Below are 21,270 nucleotides of genomic sequence, written 5' to 3'. Positions count from 1 at the left end.
GGTAGCCTTTCCCTTCTCCAGGGGATCTTCCCAACCCAGGTCTCCTGCATTGCAGGTGGGTTCTTTACCAGCTGAGCCACAAGGGAAGCCCAGGAATACTGGAGTGGATGGCCTAACCCTTCTTCAATGGATCTTTCTGACCCAGGAATTGAACCAGGGTCTCCTGCATTGGAGGCGGATTCTTTACCAACTGAGCTATCAGGAAAGATGATATGATGTGCTTGGTCACATTTGTTATAGGGAAAAGATACCAGTAACCACCAATCAAAGAAAGAGATCCAGAGAAGGAGGAACTTGAACACTGAGCTTCCAAAGATCTTGTTCATGGATCAAGGATGGCATTTTTCCCCTTTGGTCAATGATGTGTGATAGTACATAGACAACACTGCCAGCCAAGAATGCTTAACCCAGCCTCTGGGGCCCTAGAATTTTATGGTGGTTCTAGCACATTGTACACCTGACCAACATTTGGTCTCCAACCCTTCCTGGAAGGCTAGAGCTAATATCTTTAGTATTTAGTTCCTTTGGAGCTTGGAAGTTCTATGGTTTGTCCCAAAGCCTCCATTATTAATCACATCATTCAGCTGCCCTGTGGCCAAAACCCCAAGAAGACAAAGACATTCCTACCAGGCAGGATTTTACGGGTAGTGAGTTATCTCCTCTCAAGACCTGATTGAATGCAATGACCAGAACACTCCCCAGATTAATTTGATCCTTCCCTCCACAGGATGGCGTAGCAGTGTCAGACTGAAGCAGTTACTACTGTGGAAATGCTGCAATTTATTGAAACTGAGACAAAGAGATCCAATATTTTAGAAAGTTGATTCCGTTGTAACTGTAGCACCTAACACAATGCCTGACAATGTGACTGCTAAATATACTGGCAAAATAGACTGCTTGAACATAAAGGGATAACGTTTTTGAAAATATTTCACTTCACTTGTGTATGTTAGGGCTTTAAAAATGTTGGTGTCGAAAAACCTTCAGGAAAGTTTGGAAATGACATGGATGGTGTGGGGTAAATGTACAGATGTGCTGAATCCGAGACAGTAATAAATCCACTTGAAAATTTCCTAAAGCAGTTGGATGGTGGACTGAAATCTAGTTAACAGATGGAGAGTAGATATATATTGTTCTTATTGTTTACTTGCTAAGTTGTGTCTGTTGCTGCAACCCCATGGAATGTAGCCCACCTGCCTTCTCTGTCCATGGGGTTTCCCAGGGAGGAAAACTGGAGTGGGTTGCCATTTCCTTCCCCAGGTAATCTTCCCAATCCAGGAATCAAACCCATGTCTCCTACATTGGCAGGTGGATTCTTTACCACTGAGCCACCAAAAAAGTCCTAAGCAATATATTATAATTCTGTGGTTATGGAATTGAGAATCATGAATGCAAATGGTTCTTTAAAAACATGATGTTTTTAACATTTTTTTAAACCAGGGATTTAGATTTTTTCACAGTTATTTACAAACACAAAAGTATATGAAACACATAAGCTGCATATTCCCTGAATGTTTATGTGCTGTCTTCTACATCGAGGATGATAGAAATTAATATTTCTTTATTCTACTCTAAGGGAAGTGGTGGTTGGCTTTCCCATTCTCCATCATTCATCCCCTTTCCATCTCTGTCTTCCAGAGAGGCGGCTGCATAACTCAATCTGAAAATAGGTCAGGGGCTGAGGTCTACCCTGCAGCGCTGGACAGACTTTGTCTCCCTTTTCTTCTGCTCCTACCTCCTTAATGCCAGAATGTAGCCACCCTAGATTCAGGAAGAAAGGAAAAAACTGAGAATACTTTGCAGGCGTCATGGAACTAGTGAACCAGCATTAGTTGCTGCCTAATTTTTGGACAACTCGTTATATAGACAATAAATCTCTATATATGCCAGACATTTTATTTGGGTTTACTGATGTAGCTGTATTCTGAATTTATAAGCTCGCTGACTCAGACCCCTCTTTAGTAAAATGTAGATGATCTTAATAACACCTAACTACTCCTGTGGCTGGGAGGACTGAATTACGTTTATGAAAACGACCTCGCAAATTGTAAAATGCCACGCAAATGTTAGTTGTATTGCTCATAAAAATCATGTGTTTCCTTTCTCCACATCCATTTATGAAACTCAATGATAATGGCTGAAACAGTAAGTTTGCTGAAGGAGAAAGGAATAGGTCTTAATGAGTCATTAACAGCAGTCCTCTTCCGTGGCCACGCTTTGAAAGAGGACATCTGACTGCTGTGGGGCTGGCTTTTGCTGCTCCACTCCAGAGGAATTCACGACTATATTCTCATTTCTCCCAAGATCATAGCTTCCAGAATTACTATTGGAATTTCTATGAAAGGAGAATAGTGTGTTGATGATGTGACTAAATGAGGGACTTTTTAAAAGAATTATGCGAAAGGTCAAGTCCTTTTAAAAAACATGCCACAATACACCTAGTGTCTCCACGCCAAACAAAAACACAAATACTTGCATTACAGTTCAAGGAAATTTAAATTTATCAAGATGGCAAAGCACATAGTTCATATGCTAACCCGAGGCTGCTATTGAACGAAACAGAGTTCATCCACAGTGTGTTGAAAATGTCTAGGGGTTTACTTTCTTCACACAAAATGTGTAAAACTGTAGCTACCAGTTGTAATCTTTCATTTAACTTTCCTATACTTCCAAGTGCATGGGGATTTGTTCTGAGTGAGTCTCTCTACACCAGCCTTATAAGGCCAAGTGAATACTCAGGTAGGTCACAGCTGTTTGGATTATGTATCTTGCATGATTTTGGACTCCTGAAAGGAGCTCCCTCGCATGCCCTGACCTGGGAAGCTATTCCAAATTTCCTTCTAGGAGGATGCAGATAGGCCTCCAGGAAAGCTGTGCTTGCAACCTGCTGCTCACCCACTTTAGGAATTATAGCACAGGACAGAGACTGGGTTGAGGTGAGTGAGGTACAGACGAAAACAAGCCTCAGTGAGCAAGACAAAAAGTTCAATGTGATATCTCAAGTGATCGAAAGAAATAGAAAACATCTGTGATGAGCAAAGTACCAAAAATCTTTGCATTATTTTGAATTTTTAAAATTTGCATTAAAATACAATTTATCCTAATTACTAAGTATGCGTGTGTGTGTACTGTGTTTTAGGTTCAAGACAAGTGCTTTACTCACCCTACCCTAGTTACAGTCCTACTTGAGAAGAAAAATAATTTCTTATGAGAAAAGGCAAATCCTCTATGTTGCTTTATCATATGGCTCAATGTTCACTAATGGAGTGAGCTTCCTTAAAGTCAATGAGATGGCAAGTCTAATTTATTTTTTCTTTGTAATTATTACCTGGCTTCAGGTAGCTTTACCCACAGATCCAAACAGTCAATCATGAAGTATAGTGATGTAGTATGAGTATCATAAGCAATATACAGCTTACTCTCTTAAATTCTTCCTGTTAATTATTGCAATGTGCCAGCTTTTGAAACATCTTTCACAATATCTCAACCCATTATCCTCACAACTGAGGGAAGGAGAGCCCACCATAGTAGATCCTTTTATTAAACGCCCATCAACTAACATTTATTCATTGGCTCTTATTCAATACCGCTTTTGTGCATGTAATTTTTAAGTTAACTAGGGATACAGAATTGAATAAGCTGTCAGCAAATTTACGTTCCTTGTGGTGCTGGACAAAATAAGCAAATGAATATTTAATACTATGAAGAAAGTAAACCAGAGTTAGAGAATAGAGTGATGGGTAAGAGACTTTCTTTTACATCAATCACTTCATCTCTTTTTCCAATGTCATTATACTCTTGATACATGGACAGAATTGTTGGCAGTCTTGCGAAGTTGCAGATTATGACTGAAATGTGATGTTGGTTGTCATATTAATGAGGTTTGCTTAGTAATTTAGTGATCTTCTCCAACATATGAGACTTAAATAACCCGGCTTCATAGTTCTGAAGGGAGCTGGCTGTACATTGCATTATTAATCCACTCAACAACAATCCTCACTGCAAATTAATATTATCATGGATATTAAAGGGCATCTAGCAAGAGTGAAAACTGCCAGTGTTGACTCATTGTCAAGCACTGTGACAGTGTCATATCAATGCTATCATGTGCTGTCAGTATTGTCAATTATTGTAATGCCATCATGCATGGCCAATATCAGATAACTAGATATGTTAGTAATCCTTCCAAAGTACATAAGCTTTAGTCTTCAATGCCTAGTATTTTAGTGGCTTGTTCTCTCTTAAGAGGAACAAAGAAGGGACCAACATATAAACATCACTTTCAAATGTTTCATTTTACATTTGATACACATGCTACTTATGATGAAAGCAGAAGTCACTCAGTTGTGTCCAACTCTTTGAATTCTCCAGGCCAGAATACTGGAGTGGGTAGCCTTTCCCTTCTCCAGGGGATCTTCCCAACCCAGGGATTGAACCCAGGTCTCCCACATGTCAGGAGGATTCTTTATCAGCTGAGCCACAAGAGAAGCCCAAGAATACTGGGGTGGGTGGCCTATCCCTTCTCCAGTAGATCTTCCCAACCCAGGAATCGAACCTGGGTCTCCTGTGTGGCAGGTGGATTCTTTACCGACTGAGCTATCAGGCAAGCCCAATATGGTTCTCTGTCCCTTTAAAATGGTTTTCTGTCTATTTAAAAACCATTTAGTAAGCACTTTCTCTGGACCAGGAAATAAGGGTGAGGGATCAAGGCGGTAACAATACAGACCTCGATTGCTCTCCAGTGGAGTCTATAAGGAAGGAGAGTATGGATTTGAACTGTTGCAGACATTGCAAAGATAAAGAAGTAGAGAAGGATGTTTCCTGCATGACTGAAGAAACAGATCTAGGTTTGTGGGTCAAGGCAGGCTTCTTGGGACAAATGATGTTTAACTTGACTAAAGAAGTGATTAAAAAGATGTCAGTGTTTGGGAAGAGAACCTGAGAATATGCATTGTGAACTAAATCTATGAGGTAGGCCCTTGTTTGTGATGTTTCAGGAAATAAAAATAAAACCAATGGGCTTGAAGTGTTGACATGAAAGCAGAAAATTGCCTTTTATGTTGGTGAGGTTAGTGGGAGCCCAGTCAGGCAAAGTCTGGCAAGATATATAATTGTTCGGAGCTAAGGGGCAAGAGGAAGTGAAAGATGGAGTTAAAAAGGAATGAGGAGACTGGTGTTTTAAACAAATCATTCTGACTTATTAAGATGAAAAAGTAAAGATTAAGATTAGAAATGGTTCAGGATGATGAATGAAGTGCCTGGTATAGAAGTCAATGCAAGGAATGGCACAAACAAGGCTACAGCATTGATACTTGACTTCTGCCAAATGGGTGGAATCCACAGACACGAAATGAAACAGCTTGCAAGATTCCGCAAATGACTGGATAAGGCTCATGAAAGAAGGCATCAGGATTAAATCCAGATTCCCGAGGAAATGAAAAGAGAGTGATGATCTTTATAAGATTGCTACCTGTGTGCCTGGGGAAGATGACTAGCATTTTCTACACCCACCTGGGCATCATTTTCTGATTTCTCAGCTTTAGTCACTTCCCAGAATTATTCAGAAAGTCATTTCAAGTTGGAGGACTAAACAAGGTCTCAACCCGATGGCAATCACTTTGAGGTTTCTCTAATGGGTAATTCATTTAGTTCAGAAATTTCAGCCAAAAACTTGGGTGAGGAAAAGCATTCTTGAGTTTCACTGGAAGGCTTAGAAGTCTGAGGCAGGATACCTGTTGTGTCTGAAAGAAAAACATGGCCCTTATCAAGTTGTAAGCTGTAGCTCTCAAGTTCTCAGCTTCTGGAATGTTCAGTGAATATCAGGCTTCAATATCCTTGTAAGACTTAAAGCCCTGCAACTTTGCCTTCCCTTTCCTTCTTTCATGGTGTTTTGTTTTGTTTTGTTTTTTCTATCCTTCTTTAAAGGATGAACACTTAGTATTAATACCAAACATATTCATCTATTCTTTGCAAGCCATTTCTTCCCACTTCCTGATTTTGTGTATTTATATGACTTTCAGTTCTTAAATTTTTAATAATTTTTTAATTATTCAGTGTGCTATATTTTACTTTTCACCAGAAAAAGAAATGGGATATTTCTCTTGTCCTGCTACTGAGGATCTAAAAAAAGTTTAATCCCGTAGAAACACCACTAGTTATTCTGAGCTCTTATCTTCTTGTGCTTACACCCCAATCTCCTATATAAACCTCTGCCCTTTTTAATGTTTATGACTCTCACTTGCTCATTGTAAGACTATACTCCTCAAATGTATTATCTGTCTATCCCACTGATGGGTATAAAACAATGATCTAAATGGTATATACAGAATGTAAAAAGGGTTTGTCATCTAACTGCTTAAATCATGTGATAGTGCAAATGATAGAAAATTTGTATTAATCAATATTCAATTTAATTCAGTGTGTATCTACTTGTTCTCATCTGTCAAGCATATTGGTTCTCAATTGCAGGTCACCTTCCACGCTAAGAAGGGTGATGTGGCATTCAGATCTACTCAGTGAGCCCTCTTTTGGACATCTGTTCATTCTCTGAAAAGAATAGGATCACTTTAATTAGATTCAACCTCATAAGTCCTGTCCTAGTCGAATGTGACCCACTTTTCTCAGTCAAGCTCTGTGCGTGTATGTTCTGTTCTCCATCCAGAAGGCTCTAATAGTTAGTCCATGTTCTCAAAAAAAAGGTCAATATGTATAGATTAGATGAGCCATCCCAAATCTGTATGTGATGCTTTCTAGCAATATTGAGCAAACTAATAACCACAGAGAATCAGAAATAATTTTAGAAATTTTATATCTTGACTTTCTTTTGCAAGTTCATAGTCAACCCAGATGAAGCATTTATCCCAGACTTTGAAGCCAAAGGATAATCTAGGCATTCATGTCTACAAAAATGTTACTATAAATGTTCCCCTTGCTTCTCTCTTTTCCATTTATAAATTAAACAGACTCTGAGGCCACTTCTAGGACTAGCTTTATATATTTCCATGATTTTACTTAGTTCACATATATTTTTTTTTAAATAGGGGAAATCAATAAATTGTGACATCTTCATAACTTAAAAATTGTCTTGATGTGTGTTTTCACTTCTAAAATTGTTGATTGTTCCTGATAATGGAAAAATGCATACATACAACCAAACTATATATGATATTTTTCATGGCTCAGGTCAAAATTTGCTGGACAGCCTTTCCCGTTCAGTGCCTGGGAATACTGTGTTAATAATACTCATTCAGAAGAATGCATTTAAGAGTCTGTATCAATACCATAGTATATATCAAACTCATTCTATAAAAGAAGTAGTTTCACAGACCTGTTAAGGCTGGTATCATACCCTAAAATAGGATGTTATCATAATCACTGCATGTTAAAATCTTTCATCACCTCAATCTTACTTTAATTCATTTCTGGACTGGCTCCTGTCACAAGCAGTACATTTATTATGTAGGTGTGTTATTTTATGTATTTGTATATAGAGGTTATTTCATTCCATTGTAGGTAGAGTTGTGGATAGTTGGTTTGATTATTTTTAATATACTTTACAATGAAGAGGAAATAGAATATTTTTAAATTTTTAAAATATTTTTATTTATATAACCACTGGCAATTTTTAAAGGTTCTGTGAGTTTCAATATGAATAATATATGATCTGAGTATTTCAACTGGAGAAAATAGAACATATCAAAATAACAGTTCTCTTTTTTAGTCAGGGGAAATTTTGAGATTTATTTTAAAACAAATAAAAAAAAAAAACTCAAACTCAATCCAGTGCCATTCTGACATCAGTGTCTGCAAAAGTCAGGTGACATTTAGTGAGAAAACAGCAAACAAATAGAAACCACCCCTCCCACTACTGCTTTGTAATCAGGCTGTACTATGTAATGAAGGAAACAATACTATTATTACTTGCTCATGAAGTGTCCACTTTTGATTTCTCCTGTAATTTATCTTCAACTGACCTGATATTGATTTTGTGGGGAAAACTGCATATTCTCCAAGGAGAGTTTTACAGGACTAATCTCAGTTTGTGCTTTAATTTCCCCCCACCCTCCTGCCCCGCCATGGTTTATTCTTCCCAGTGATTTATCTACCTAATAACATTATAGATAAAACCTGGTCTTTCAATTTATTTCTTCAGGAGCTGTTCATGTTTGAGCATGCTTTGCCCTTAATTGCCTGGGGATTTTTAGAAAGCCCTGTCTTCAGTGGTCTGAAACAAGTCGCAATGTAAGTAATTAAAGCACTGAGCAGCAGACGTCTATAAATGGCTGTTTTGCTTCCATGTGTGATATTTAACTAATTGCTCATTGGTGTGAAAACCTTTCACTTCATAGATGTCATGACTTTCAAGTGAATAAACATCGCTTTTATATGTATTAAAATAGTGTAGTATAATAATGACTACTACAGCTTCCAAGTACTCAGAAACACTATATGCTGTATAGGCTGATTGCAGACGGTTGAGATTATCATCCATGCCTTAAAAACCTGTAACAGACATTAGACTTCTACGGAGAAACTATAGGATGTGGTAGGTGAAGTGGGTTAGCTGGATTGAGAGACTTAGACCCTAGTACATTCCTGCCTGCTTTTACTTCTGTGGTCTTATTGCCGCATCGAGAAAGTTAGGGATTACATTAGATGACTGTAAATAGACTTTTCAACAGAATGTTTCCATGGGAGATAAAAAAGGAGATGTGTATGGAGCGAGATGAATGCCTTGTGTCATTCAAACATCGTCATCTAGATATGTACTCTGCTATTTGGAAGATATTTTTTGGAAAAAAAAAATTAAATAGATGTTTCTTTGGCCCTTAAGTTTTGACACATTGTTAAAACCTTTCCCTGAACTTGAATGTTCAAATGATATTCTTGGCCAATCTACCAAATGCTGCGTTAGGGAAGACTTTTGCTTGCTGGACCTGTGTTTTTTGAAAAATATACTCAAGAAATGTGATGTATGAACTTGTTCTGAAGTTTACATTAGGCATCATGAACTCTGTACCTGCTATTTATTTTTATCATGGTCCTTTCCCTTGAAATGCCATCGGCAGCTTTTCTCCTCTCTGCAGTTGAATGCCTGGTAATAATAACGTCCCCCAAAATACAACCACAATGAGTAAATAGCAATAGTTCTTTTAACTTTCTCTCAAAGGAAAATTTGATGCCTAGCAAGGCATTTTCTTCTTCCTCAGGCATTTAAAAATGACCTGAGTCTGCAGACACAATCTGGTATCATCTCTGCCTATAATAGAGATGTCAGTATTAGAAAGTGTGCTTTTCACCAGTTTGCATCTTGAATGGATCACTTGTTGGATGGTTTTATTCCTAGAAGGATGGAAGCTGAGGGCAAGCAAGACAGACTTGAAATATGCTCTCTGGTAGGATCTTTTTTTTCTTGTTGTGGTTTCCAGCTTGAAAAGAAAAAGAAGGATTTCAGTCCGAAGCTGACTTTATAAAGAAGAGACTGCTTCAAAGCAATAAGAAGTAACAACATTTTTATTCAAAGACTCTTGAAGCTTGTGGATATTTATGCTGAGTTTGCAGAGTTGCTTTTCTGCAGACACTTGAGGTTTTTATCAGGAAGAATCATAAAGCCTTGGCAAAGGAATCCATAAAGGAGAAATAACAGGCCTTATTAGGCCTTTTCAGCCAGCTGGTGTAAAATTCTTTCTTTCTTTTACAAAGGAGACATTCCTTTATAAAACTGCCACGGACCTGGAAGTCGTCCATCTTTATTAGAAGGCTGATTGTTGACACCACTAGGTGGCAGTGGAGTCACGTATTTATGTTTTTTCATGGTTTCTTCCCAACCAGGAGGGCTTTAGGCAGCAGTGCTGTTTCTAAACCCCTCCTGCATCCTGATAATCCTGTCTCCTTTATTCACAGGACAAGCATGTCTGTGCTGAATGACTTAATCTGTGTATCAAACTCTGAAATTTCCACTTACGTTTGCCTTTATTTTTCAAATAAAACATTTCACTATATTTTCAAGATGATAGTACAAGTTACCATATAGTTGTTTGTTTTTTTTAATGATCAGTAGGAGAATGTTCTTATGAGGATATGAAAAATGAAAAAAAAAAAGAGATGACAGTGTTTTAAAAATTCTTCCTAAACAAAAATAAAGCTTAAATTTGTCTCATTATTTTGAAGGATAAATGAGGATATATGATTCCAAATCTCAGAGTATTATCAAGGGCATCAGTGTTTGAATCACTTAATGTATTCATGTAAAATATTTCCTCCATTAGACTTTTTGGGAATAATTATGTTTTAGAGTGGTGCATTTTATATAGTTATACTTTTTGTATGGTTCTGAATAATTTATGTAGATTATTATAAATTCTTTCCTAGAAATATACTAATTTGTTAACAACTGATATATTCCTGCATTCTTTTGCAGAGAAACTTGTAATACCCCATTTCATATATTTTTGGAAGACTTCCATGTTTCAGGCTTTTATCACCTTCTTCGACATACGAAGTACAGTTATCTGTAATTCAGAGGGTTTTTAAAAAAAAAAAACTCAATAGCATTATTTTCTGCTTCTCATTACTTTTCTTGTCATACTAAAATAAAAGAAAATAAAAATCAAGCCCAGAGAGGTATACATCTGACTAAACTCGTTTTGCATATGAAAATTCTAAGCTTTATTTATTCAGCTGCTTCTTCCATCTTGGTCTGATTCTTTCTGGAGAAGCTGATCTAAAGAAAACTTGAAAGAACCACTCTTAGTGGAGACCCGAAGAGGAGCTCACATGTACAGCTTCTTATAGGGGAAGGAGCCCACACCTACTTCCTGTCCTCAGTCTCACCCAGAAATTCTCCATATTGAGGGCCATGCCTCACACCACCCTATGCTGTGAGGTCTAGGAAATGCTGACTCAGAGTAGAAGCCCCCACTGAAGGGGAGAAAGCGTAGGAAAAGGCAGGGGTAAGAGCTGAATGTCATATTTTGTGAGGCTGATGAGAATATATTTAGGATGACATATGGGTCAATGTTGGAGAAGGCAATGGCACCCCACTCCAGTACTCTTGCTTGGAAAATCCCATGGACAGAGGAGCCTGATAGGCTGCAGTCCATGGGGTCTCTAAGAGTCAGACACGACTGAGTGACATCACTTTCACTTTTCACTTTCATGCATTGGAGAAAGAAATGGGAACCCACTCCAGTCTTCTTGCCTAGAGAATCCCAGGGATGTGGGAGCCTGGTGGGCTGCCGTCTATGGGGTTGCACAGAGTCGGACACGACTGAAGCGACTTAGCAGCATTAGCAGCACGGGTCAATAGTGCCAGACTACCATGGTTTCATAATAATGCGATGAGTGTCTGCAAACAAAACAAAAACTGACCAACCTTAGAAAAACTTTTCCTTACTGACCTTCAAAACATTCATCTGCTAGGCTTTATAACTTCTCAGACTTCATTGTTTATCTTATAGGGGTTTTTCCCTGGTTGTTTTGTTTTTCCCAGTAGGTGGGAATGATAATATCAGAGGACTGTGTTCAGTTGTCCCGTCCAACAGTTTGTGACCCCACGAGCTGTAGCCCGCCAGGCTCTTTTGTTTGTGGGCATCCTCCAGGCAAGGATACTGGAGTTGGTTGCCACCTCCTCCTCCAGGGATAGGAGGATTGTAGCAAATTCCTATCAAGTGTGTAATTCTAATAGGTCTCCGCAGGGCATGTGGCTTCATCTGCGCTTCACTGTGCCCACTGGTGGCAAAAGAGATAAAAACCTCAGATGTGTTCCGAAATACCCGCTCTTCGGCTGATGTTCATCCTGACCTGTTTTCATCGTCTCGACCTGGTTACTTTTGAGATAGATTGTATCAGAACATCTTTTGGACCCCTGTGAGAAAGAACATTCATGATTAAACTCATGCATCAGGCTTTAAGCCATGCATGGAGGAGGCAGGCACGTCTTGGAAGGGTAAGTCTCTGATAGAGCATACAGTTCAACGTTTTATTAATACAACCGCTATTCCTGGGGAGGCAAGAGACTGGATATGGGACTACCAATCTTCACTCTTGGTGACATTCTTACTGGATTTGTAAGAGTATGACCGAGATAATAGACAAATCAGAATGCCTCATTTATCCATAGAGAACAAGTTAGGTCCCAGGGAATCTTGGAGTGCAACGTAAAGGAATACATAAATTTCCTTCTGTCTCCATCTTTCATAATTTGAGTTATTTAAATTCAGTGCCCAAACAATTGACTTTCAAGATTTAAATTCCCCAATTGAATGACATGACCACCCTCTTGCTTGTCACATTTTGGCTTTTTCGAAAGACTTCCATTATTTATCTACATTGATTAGATGACCTTTGCCATCTATCTGCCAGCTTTTAAAAGATGTACGTCTTCCTTAAGTATAATCTGACTGCATTCTCCCCAGGTTAATTAGTATTACTGGTCTCATGTCATATATTTATGGCATTCTTCCTTTACTTTTGTACCTGCTCTGACTCGTTTCAAGACTGTATTATCCTTATGAGATACAAAGACTAACCTTTATTGCATAACCTTAAGAAAAACAAACGGTTTTTATGGAGCTAGAATTTAAAGCATTTCTTTCAACATCTGCTTGCTCTTATAATGTTGAAACTATTGTGCATATCAACTACTCCACATCAAAACATACATAGACCAATTTGTGAAGAGAATAATGCAATGCAGAGTCAAATGAAATCAATTTTTTTTGTATTTTCTCTGGCTTGGAAATAAGGAAAGACTATAACATAGGTTTGAATAGCTTTGATTTTTCTCAGTGGAATACAGGGTTTCACAGCCCTAAAGTTATCTTTTGAACTATCTAAAATTTTCCAGACTTTTTAAGGAAAAATAATACAGGTATATTCACTGTGATATATAATAAGTGCAGTTTGAATACTAAAAGAAAATATACTACAATCCCTTCATGTAGAAAATTGGGAAAACAGTAAGTCAGATCTGTAAGGCTGTTTGGGAAAAGTGTTGACCCATAAATTTTCAAACACTTCTCCAAACATTTCAATAGGATCAGTGACTTCCTGTCATGTTCAAGTACGGAGGATCTTCTACAATAATTGTGAAACTTGGGGTTGAAATCCATTTGACATCCAAGTGTCTTGGTACTGCATCTTCAGTCTCAAGGATGTGGTACCACAATTTAGTCTCATGGGAATAGCATGTCACTTGAAACAAGGCTATAGTTTTATTTTATTATGTAATGATTATAAAAACTTTGTGAATAACCAAGATCAAAACATTTCTTTTGTTCTTTGCATGTGACACTATTAAACCATCCCTACAGGTACTGCAGCAATGCTGCTCCCCACAGAACTTACAAATTCAACTCAAAATCAATTGCAGGCACAGTGAGTAAGATGCTGTATCACAGGTACAATGACTGACTCTTTAAAATGTAAAATGACATGTCCATTTTGCTAAGCTCTAACTTATCATATTAAAAACTTCTAAACAGTAGGTGAAGTTTCTGTTTTAAGACCTAAAAATTTGGTTCTAGAGTCTTAAAATTAAAAATAAAAACTCAAGGCTTTTCCTCTTGAAGAAAAAGGAGAAGCAGAGTTGGTGTTTTATATTTATTTACTAACCTAATTTGTGGCTACGTGTTTGGGCCATGAAGGTAAACATTTTGCAGGAGCTCAAAGGAGAATTAAATTTGTAGGAACTCTTGAGCAGAGTGGACAGACCTAAGTGGGAACAGGTGAGCAAGAAGACAGAGCGTGCAACGTTCAAGTGGAGACATCACTGAACACAGCTCAGAGGAAGGAGCCCACACCGGACAGGCTTATTTACTTGCCAAGATGGCCATGGCCTTGAATGAGGAAGCAGACACTACCCAATAGTCTCCAGGGTGGGTTTCCCCAAACATATGTAAGCCCTGGGTGGAAAACAGGAAGGCTTTACCTCTGTCCCAACTTGCCCATCTTCTTCAATGTCTTATTTTCAGCAGGAGTTTGTTTGATCTCTTCACACTTTCCTTCTTGCTGGTCTTGAGTTTTTCAAATTTATCATAATTTAACATTACTTATATTTACTTGCAAATAACTGAACTGAACTAAACTTGCAAAGGACGATTTAACATTACTCATGTTTACTTGGAAAGGACAAGAAAGGGAGGGTTGGTCATGGATCTTAAAGACCACGTGTTTCTGATGTTCAGGCATGAGTTTGAAGTGGTGTCGAGGTAGAGAGGATGTGGCCCAACCTCAGTTAGACTAGGTGACTTGGGAAACATCCCAGGGATAGAAGCAACCCTTCTTGCATCCTCTGCACAAACAGTTTGCAAAGTGGAGGGTGGCTTCTCCGTGTCAGACTGTGCCTGATTCCTCTTTCAGCCACCTGAATCAACTGCCCTGCTCACTCACTGGTGCTCAGATTGTGACAGTTCACTTGGTGTGACCCGAGTAGAGATGGGGGCCAGTTGCCAGGGTGGCAGAGCATGTGCTGTACATGTTGGTGAACTGCACACAGGAGTGCCTGCCGCCCTCTTTAGGCGGTACTCATTTACTCCTCAGATGCCACCCATTATTCAAGCAGCGACAACACTGACAAGTGGCTGATTGCATGTGTGTGGAGTGGAGGAACAGAGGATGGACCTAGCACTCCATCAGCTCCACAAGGCCCCCCTCCCCACCCCCATTTACAAAAACAAGCAAACAAAAGTTTAGGTAAAATCAGGTAAAAACTTAGAAGCAACACCCCCGTGACAGTATCTTAAAGACTACTTTAAAGTCTTTAATGTGGAAGCAAAAGCAACTTAATTTTTATGCAGCCGTATTTGGAGAGACTTCTATTTCTAAACTTTTGCTGGAATTTTGGGATATATCATTACATAATGAGCAGTGTTTACTCTCAGTGTTACATGGCAACTTTTTGAGGTCTTGGGGTTAGTTTTTCTAATCATGTTTACTCCAAAGATTTTGGATCATTCTACATATTCTCCCAACTTCTCCGTAAAATGGGTGAGGACAATAAGTCACCAGAAGTGTGAAGCTAAAGCTTATTTACAGAAATAGATCAACAACTAGAAAGCACAGTTTAAAGTTTCCAGGAAAAGTGTGCTTACTGAAAGTCATGAGAGTAAATGTTTGCTCTTAAAATGAATCCTGACTCAAATAATGAATTGTTTTTGCCCTGATAAGAATCTTTTAACATTTGAGATTTTTAAATGTTGAGGGCATGGACTTGCTTTGTCTTGTGTTTCTGGATTGCACAGAGCTTTCTGCTAACTCTGAGTGTTTGAACAACTTTCTGGGAATCCATGAAATAGGAAACAGGCCAGGAAAAGCAGTCTAAAGGGTCTTCCAGTGGTCAGAGAACATGAAAGTCACTTTAGAACTCAACTACTATTTTAACTTTGGTTCTGATGACTCTTCTATCCGTGTTTGGGAACTTGGTGGCCTGTGTCTCCAATCTCACCTTCTAGTAAAGCACACTGACCTAGACCTAAGAAGCCGTGATGCTTTTTTTCATGGGGCCATGGTGACACTTACCCTATAGCCTGAGGGGAAGAATATTGAGTCAGTCCCCCAAGTATCCTAAGGATTTCAGTAGTGTCCTAAAAACGTACCGCTTCTTTTATGTTCTAGTAATAATCACGTGGCTTGGAAGGTTGACCATGCATTGTTGTACCATTTTAGTGCAATGAATATTTTCTCTTGAGTGGCTACATGGCATAAGCCAAATAGATGAAAGACGTAGTATATTAACCCGTGTGTTTATTCAGTATTACTTAGTGATCAGAGAGTGCCCAATTCTCTCTCAAAGAACCTGGTCAGGTAATAGAATTTTTGTTTTGAAATCTGGTTTTAAATCTTAGAAAGCCAGTTCAATGAAGTTTATATTACATGCATCATCCTTGTCAAGTGCTAACTTAAATATGTTTCCACAAGAAATATTATTTCCTCACCCCTGCCCAAGGCTTCCACTGATAACATATCGTCAGCCTAGGATGGAGATTTCAAGGGTGACAAAATGTCATTTACATAATAAATGTTACCCTCGTTTTCAGTTTCAGGAATGTCTTATCAATAATTTAGAAAGAATTAATAATATATTTATAATACATGCTAGAAGTAGGATAAAATTATTTATAAATGCTTAATAAATGTTTGATAATGCTTTTGCCATCCATGTTATAAATGATAAATAGGTGACTATAGATACCTTGTTAAAAATTAATGCCCACTGGTTATGGTTATTCTATAATGGCTTGAAAATGTTATTAAAAAAGTGAATTAACCTGATGCTTTCTATAACCAATTGTGGCAAAATATAAACTTTAAGGTAGTTTGTACAAATTCTTGGGTTATTATAGCTAATCATATTTACTGAGTACTGGTGATTTTCTATGCATAATACCAAGGCCACAAAGATCCAGTTTCTCTTAATCCTAAATTCTAAATCAGAAGTTGTCAAACTTTGATTTATTACATCCTGAGATATTACAGATTTAAGGAAATTACATTTAAATCCTTTACACTCAAATGTGAACTTCAAATTGTACTTTTTAAAATTAATTTTTACTGGATTATAGTTGATTTACCATGTTATATTACTTCCTGCTGTACAGCAAAGTGAATCAGATATATGTTTATATATATTCTCTCTGTTTTAGATCCTATTCCCATATAGGCCATTACAGAGTAGGAGAATTCACTGTGCTATACAGCAAGTCCTTATTCCGTGCAGTTCAGTTCAGTCACTCAGTCGTGTCCGACTCTCTGCAACCTGATGAATCGCAGCACGCCAGGCCTCCCTGTCCATCACCAACTCCCAGAGTCTACACAAACTCATGTCCATCAAGATGGTGATGCCATCCAGCCATCTCATCCTCAGTCGTCCCCTTCTCCTCCTGCCCCCAATCCCTCCCAGCATCAGGGTCTTTTCCAATACGTCAACTCTTCTCATGAGGTGACCAAAGTATTGGAGTTTCAGCTTTAGCATCAGTCCTTCCAAAGAAATCCCAGGGCTGATCTCTTTTAGAATGGACTGATTGGATCTCCTTGCAGTCCAAGGGACTCGCAAGAGTCTTCTCCAACACCACAGTTCAAAAGCATCAATTCTTTGGCACTCTGCTTTCTTCACAGTCCAACTCTCACATCCATACATGACCACTGGAAAAACCATAGCCTTGACTAGATGGACTTTGGTTGGCAAAGTAATGTCTCTGCTTTTGAATACGCTATCTAGGTTGGTCATAATTTTCCTTCCAAAGAGTAAGCGTCTTTTAATTTCATGGCTGTGGTCACCATCTGCAGTGATTTTCTTATTAGTTACCTAATTTATATATAGAAATAGATGGGGAAACAGTGGAAACAGTGTCAGACTTTATTTTTGGGGGCTCCAGAATCACTGCAGATGGTGACTGCAGCCATGAAATTAAAAGACGCTTACTCCTTGGAAGAAAAGTTATGACCAACCTAGATAGCATATTCAAAAGCAGAGACATTACTTTGCCGACTAAGGTCCGTCTAGCCAAGGCTATGGTTTTTCCTGTGGTCATGTACGGATGTGAGAGTTGGACTGTGAAGAAGGCTGAGTGCCGAAGAATTGATGCTTCTGAACTGTGGTGTTGGAGAAGACTCTTGAGAGTCCCTTGGACTGCAGGGAGATCCAACCAGTCCATTCTGAAGGAGATCAACCCTGGGATTTCTTTGGAAGGAATGATGCTAAAGCTGAAACTCCAGTACTTTGGCCACCTCATGCGAAGAGTTGACTCATTGGAAAAGACCCTGATGCTGGGAGGGATTGGGGGCAGGAGGAGAAGGGGACGACTGAGGATGAGATGGCTGGATGGCATCACGGACTCAAAGGACGTGAGTCTGAGTGAACTCCAGGAGATAGTGATGGACAGGGAGGCCTGGCGTGCTGCGATTCATGGGGTCACAGAGAGTCGGACACGACTGAGCGACTGAACTGAACCGAACTGTAGTGTGTGTATGCCAGTGTCAATCTCCCAATTTATCCCTCCCCCAGTTGTCCCCTTGGTAGCTGTAAGTTTGTTTTCTACATCTCTGACTCTACTTCTCTTTTGTAAATAGGTTCATTTGTACCATTTTTTTTAAATTCTACATATAAGCAATATCATATGATATTTGTCTTTTTCTGTCTGACTTGCTTCACTCAGTATGACAGTCTCTAGGTCCTTCCATGTTGCTGAAAATGACATTATTTTGTTCATTTTTGTGACTGAGTGGTATTCCATTGTATATTTCTACCACATCTTCTTTATCCATTCATCTCTTTATGGACATTTAGATTGCTTCCCTGTCTTACCTATTGTTAACAGTGCTGGTATGAACATTGAGGGTCATGTGTCTTTTTGAATTATGATTTTCTCTGGATAAATGCCCAGCAGTGGGATTATTGGGCATATATCCAGCATAGTATGAACAGTAGCAGAGGAACTTGGACAAGTAAAAGGCCAAGAAAGATCCTCTGTAATGGCATAGAATGAAAGAAATATTTAAAAAACAAATCAGTTGCACTTTGTGTGAGAAGAAATTCAAGGCTGTAGCATAGGACTGCAGTTTCCTAAGGAGGTTTTTATTTATTTATTTTTACTTTTATTTTCATTTTTTTTGCGGCATTTATTCCCGGGCCATAAGCTTTTGTTTCTTCAGTTTCTTCTGGGATATCTTTTTCTTCTGTGCCACCTCCTCTTCTGGTTTAGGAACAATCTGTTCTTTTTCCATAAGGATCATCTCAATGTGGCAGGGAGAGGTCATGGAGGGGTTGACCCAACCGTGAGCTCTGTTAAGTCCTGCACCACCTCTTTGGGGCTTTGTTCACCTGGATGTGCTCAATGACCAGAGAATCTATGTCTAAGCCCTTAAGTTCAGCATTACTCTGTATTTTTGAGCACATGTAGTATAAATTCGGCGCTGTGGACACCTACCAACTCCACCCTTGTAATGACCAAATGGCACACGTTGCTTCTTTAAAGTGCCATCCTTCAGATACTTGGTGGCTTTCTGGATATGCATACCCTTTATGGCCTGGGCAGTTTCATGAGTGTTCTTAAAGTGAACACGAAGATTTGAACCTCTTGATTGCATGATTTTGTGGGGTTTTCAAGTCGAGTGACTAGCGCACCATTTTTAGGGATCACATCAGGCTGCTTACTGGAAAAGCCCTAAGGAGGTTTTTAATTTGGAATTGTCACCCAATCTGCTGGACTCTCACAAAGAAAAGCATGGAGTGATGAGTAAGTGACGAGGGCTCTTAAAGGTTAGAAGCATCAACTCTGGGTAACCATTGGGATTTCAGGTATGGAATAATCCATTTCTCACACATCCCAGAAAAAGGAGTGGCTGAGTTTCTCCTATACTCTATAAAAAGTGTGTACCCACCCCCTATGTCACCCATATCATTTATAGATATGTTTGTATATAACGGGCTTCGCTGATGGCTCCCATGGTAAAGCGTCTGCCTGCAATGCGGGAGACCCGGGTTCAATCCCTGGGTTGGGAAGATCCCCTGGAGAAGGAAATGGCAATCCAATCCAGCACTCTTGCCTGGAGAATCCCATGGACGGAGGAGCCTGATAGGCTACAGTCCATGGGGCCGCAAAGAGTCGGACACAACTGAGCGACTTCACTTCACTTCACTTGTATATAACATTTTTTGAAACTTATTTCGTATTTGTGAAACCACCCAATAGCCTGCTCCCCAGAGAAGAAGGGTGCTGTGAGGAACTTCCAGGATAACACCTCTGTGAATTCCACATATTCCTACTAGTCCACTGATCTCATGAAATGTGGGACGCTGGGGCTGCTAGCCAAACAGTGGGTGTAATGAGAAAAAGCAGTTGCCTCCACCATCTGACCAACAGCACAGGAATTCGTGGGGACAAAGTGTGAAACTCTCAAACGGAATGTTGTGGGGTTATTCTTGGTTATTCTGAAAGAAACTTTTCTCTAGACATATTTTGCCAAAGGACTTTAACATGAAGACCGTGGGTGGAGCAGGAGTAGCCCCATGGGTGCAGAGTGGGGAGTTTTCCTGCCAAAGCCAGCATCACATCTCCACAGGCACACATGCGCCCGTCACCCTGCTGCATTGGGATAGGGGGGCCACCGCTGATGCTGAGTGCACACTGCACCCATGGGGACACAGCTGCATTAGGTGCTGAGGGAAAACAGTTCAGTAAAGTTTTCCTGTCCACGACTTCATACACGAGGACAGACACACTCAGACTTGGCCCCAGCACACTTATCTTTATTACATTAATAAAAACAGTTCCAAAGTTTAAGAGTTCTACAGAACTCATTCTGTAGAAGATGGCAACAATATAAAATACATGGTGTTCCTGGAGTGAATTTAAAGGACTGCAACCAGGTAAGGAGGAATAGGCGTCTCTGAGGATGAGAGGCAGCTTTAAGATATTTATGATGAAAGTCAAGGCGTGGCTTGGTAAAGTAAACACAGTATTCAGGAAGGGGTGTATCACTTGCAGTGTGTATTATCCCAGGATGTGCGAGAGAGTGAATCGTTTGTGAGAATGAAAGTATGTTTGCTTTATTGGAACAAAAACTGAGACTGAGGATTAAGGGATTTAAGAAATTCAAAACTTGAATAAAAACTCAGGGATGACCTCACTTTGCTCTGAATTCACCTGTTACGAATCATCCAAGTGATTTATTTCATAGCTAGCAAGCACTGCCCTTCCTTATTTTTCAGTTCCGTTCAGTTCAGTTCAGTCTCTCAGTCGTGTCCGACTCTTTGCGACCCCATGGCTGCAGCACGCCAGGCCTCCCTGTCCATCACCAACTCCCAGAGTCCACCCAAACCCATGTCCATTGAGTTGGTGATGCCATCCTACCATCTCATCCTCTGGCGTCCCCTTCTCCTCCTGCCCTCAATCTTTCCCAGCATCAGGGTCTTTTCAAAGGAGTTAGTTCTTCGCATCAGGTGGCCAAAGTATTGGAGTTTCAGCCTCAGCATCAGTCCTCATTATTACTATAGGGCTTTTTGTCTCCTTAATTAAATCATCAGCTTTTGGGGAGTAACAAATACCTGCTATCTCATCAACAAGCCCTGCGCTGGGTACCTAACTGGCATCCAAAAATCATTCATGGGTTTCAGGGTTAGTCACAGGGTCACGCACAGTTGGTCACTTTTTTTCTGCTTTAGTTCACTCTACTGGATCCAGTTGCAGTAATTCATTCAGTCAGGTCAGTCTAGGATTGTGGCAGACCATAAAATGGAAATTAAGGGACTGACTTGAGAAATATGGAGAA

The 21,270-nt window shown here is 39.4% G+C and overlaps 1 pseudogene; it reads right to left on the bottom strand.

The window, feature by feature from the left end:
• Window positions 1-18,618: 18,618 nt before the first annotated feature.
• LOC138078937 (large ribosomal subunit protein uL22-like) lies at window positions 18,619-19,126 on the bottom strand (annotated as a pseudogene).
• Window positions 19,127-21,270: the final 2,144 nt, after the last annotated feature.

This window comes from Capricornis sumatraensis, chromosome 4 (genome assembly GCF_032405125.1).
Source record: "Capricornis sumatraensis isolate serow.1 chromosome 4, serow.2, whole genome shotgun sequence".
Lineage (NCBI taxonomy): Eukaryota > Metazoa > Chordata > Mammalia > Artiodactyla > Bovidae > Capricornis > Capricornis sumatraensis.
Note: the sequence above shows the minus strand (reverse complement) of the source record. Positions and strands in the feature narration are given on the sequence as shown.